The following is a 2,500-nucleotide window of genomic DNA, read 5'->3' on the forward strand; positions in this document are numbered from 1 at the left end:
AATTACGGGGTAAAATATGAATTCCGGCCATATTTCGTATGCAAATTCTTAACCAATTACCTACCTAACTTTGCTTGAGTTTCAAGTTTGCCTTAGCCAAGGGGGGTTTCCCTCCCCCTGGACCCCCCCTTTTTAAGGCACTTCGTGCTACCTCGTGCTACTTCGGTATCACGAAAACCTTAACCCAACTACCTACCTCACTTTGCCTAGTTTTGAAGTCAGCCTTTGCGAAGAGGGAGCTACGCCCCCCTGTGGATCTCCACTATTCAGGGCACTTCGTGATACTTATGATGCGTAATTAGTCCTGTAGATGAAAATGCCGCGACCACGAATAACCCTCACACTGCGCCATGATGACAGCAACTGAGTCTTCGTCTTACATATTCCTCAGGATAGGAAACTAGGACTGATGATGACGCGACCACTCAATAGAGGGCACTATAATTATACTGTAAACAATGGGGAATATTGCGCCATCTGTTGAGAGAACATAACAGCACATGCACGTAATTCCTTGGGGGTTTCCAGTCCACAGCTTGTCGCTAGCCGTAAATACGTAAACACAGCCATGTTTAAATTTCAGGGCGAGGATGGTGGATTTGGGATATCTTGCCCAAGGTATGTTGCACGAAGTGCCCTAAAAAGGGGGGGTCCAGCCCCCTTTTGGCTAGGGATTAATTCAAAACTAGGCAAAGTTAGGTAGGTCATTGGGTTAAGATTTTGCAAGCGAAATATGCCCCAAAGTAGGACGAGGTAGCATGAAGTGCCTTAAAAAAAGAGAGGTAAATTTTCCGAATAACGCCGCGTTACGAAATACCACAAAAGTGGTATCGATGGATTCCTCTCAACCTCTACTATTCATATATAGTGAAATTAATGAGCGCTTGCACCCCTGGACCCCACAATCTGGGTCTCTTTTCTTAAGGCACTTCGTGCTACCTCGTCCTACTTCGGGGCATATTTCGCTTGCAAAATCTTAACCCAATGACCTACCTAACTTTGCCTAGTTTTGAATTAATCCCTAGCCAAAGGGGGGCTTCGCCCCCCCCTGGACCCCCCCTTTTTAGGGCACTTCGTGCAACATACCTTGGGCAAGATATCCCGAATCCACCATCCTCGCCCTAAAATTCAAACATGGCTGTGTTTACGTATTTACGGATAGTAGCAAGCTGTGGACTGGAAACCCCCAAGGAATTATCTGCATGTGCTGTTATGTTCTCTCAATAGATGGCGCAATATTCCCCATTATTTACAGTATAATTATAGTGCCCTCTATTGAGTGGTCGCGTCATCATCGGTCCTAGTTTCCTATCCTGAGGAATATATGAGACGAAGACTCAGTTGCTGTCATCATGGCGCAGTGTGAGGGTTATCCGTGTCGCGGCATTTTCATCTACAGGACTAATTACGCATCATAAGTATCACGAAGTGCCCTGAATAGGGGAGATCCACAGCTCCCTCTTCGCAAAGGCTGACTTCAAAACTAGGGAAAGTGAGGTAGGTAGTTGGGTTAAGGTTTTCGTGATACCGAAGTAGCACGAGGTAGCACGAAGTGCCTTAAAAAGGGGGGGTCCAGGGGGGGGCGAAGCCCCCCCTTGGCTAGGGCAAACTTCAAACCTAAGCAAAGTTAGGTAGGTAGGTAATTGGTTAAGATTTTGCATACGAAATATGGCCGGAATTCATATTTTACCCCGTAATTTCCCTGATCTACTTAATGCCCTCCCCTACTATCGGGACCCAGATTGTGGGCTTCAGGGGTGCAAGCGCTCATTAATTTCACTATATATGAATAGTAGAGGTTGAGAGGAATCCATCAATACCACTTTTGTGGTATTTAGCGACGCGGCGTTATTCGGAAAATTTACCAAAAGAGACCCAGATTGTGGGGTCCAGGGGTGCAAGCGCTCATTAATTTCACTATATATGAATAGTAGAGGTTGAGAGGAATCCATCGATACCACTTTTGTGGTATTTCGTAACGCGGCGTTGTTCGGAAAATTTACCTAACTGGAAAACTTATCCTACATGAAGAGGAGATTATTTCGAATTTAAGTGTTTATTTTCTAATCAAATCACTTACTAGATGTTTAATACAGCTTGAGGAGACTTTCATACAATGTTCCCATATTTATAATGTTTTTTTTTTTTTTCTTTCTTATATCTGATCTGGGTGAACAGCTTTCCTCAATTCATCACTAGGGGGTAAACTCTCACAAATATACTCCACCAGCATTGGTACTGAAGAATAACTTACTAAGATGCTTGATCTACCGCAGGGCCTAACTAACATTCAAGTGGAAATTCCACATGGTAACCAGTGCACATTCACTGCTCAACTTGAAAAACAAAGCGGCACCTCATCCCAAGAGCCACTACTACACCTCAGCCAAACAGACGCTCCTGGGGGTTCTTTGCACTCCTAATTCTAACACTACAATTTCCACGAGACACCTCTTCGGCGTCTCCCTCGCTTAATACCTCTTTCCTCCTGCCTATTTAT

General features: G+C 44.6%; 1 protein-coding gene across 7 annotated transcripts in view; it reads right to left on the minus strand.

Moving 5' to 3' along the window:
- The window catches only part of La (La autoantigen-like), an 11,514-nt gene that overhangs the window by 8,823 nt on the left and 191 nt on the right, over positions 1-2,500 (minus strand). The window contains exon 1 of one of the 7 annotated variants that reach the window (XM_086544513.1): positions 2,479-2,500. This exon is cut by the window's right edge and continues 92 nt beyond it. The exons of 3 other annotated variants lie outside the window; for them this stretch is intronic. The gene's annotated coding sequence lies outside the window, so the exon portion shown is untranslated. 3 more of the 7 variants (XM_086544514.1, XM_086544511.1, XM_086544515.1) reach the window with 3 other exon arrangements.

The sequence above is a fragment of the Penaeus japonicus genome, unplaced genomic scaffold (genome assembly GCF_977035675.1).
Source record: "Penaeus japonicus unplaced genomic scaffold, GWHDUDI00000001_assembly GWHDUDI00000015, whole genome shotgun sequence".
Taxonomy (NCBI): domain Eukaryota; kingdom Metazoa; phylum Arthropoda; class Malacostraca; order Decapoda; family Penaeidae; genus Penaeus; species Penaeus japonicus.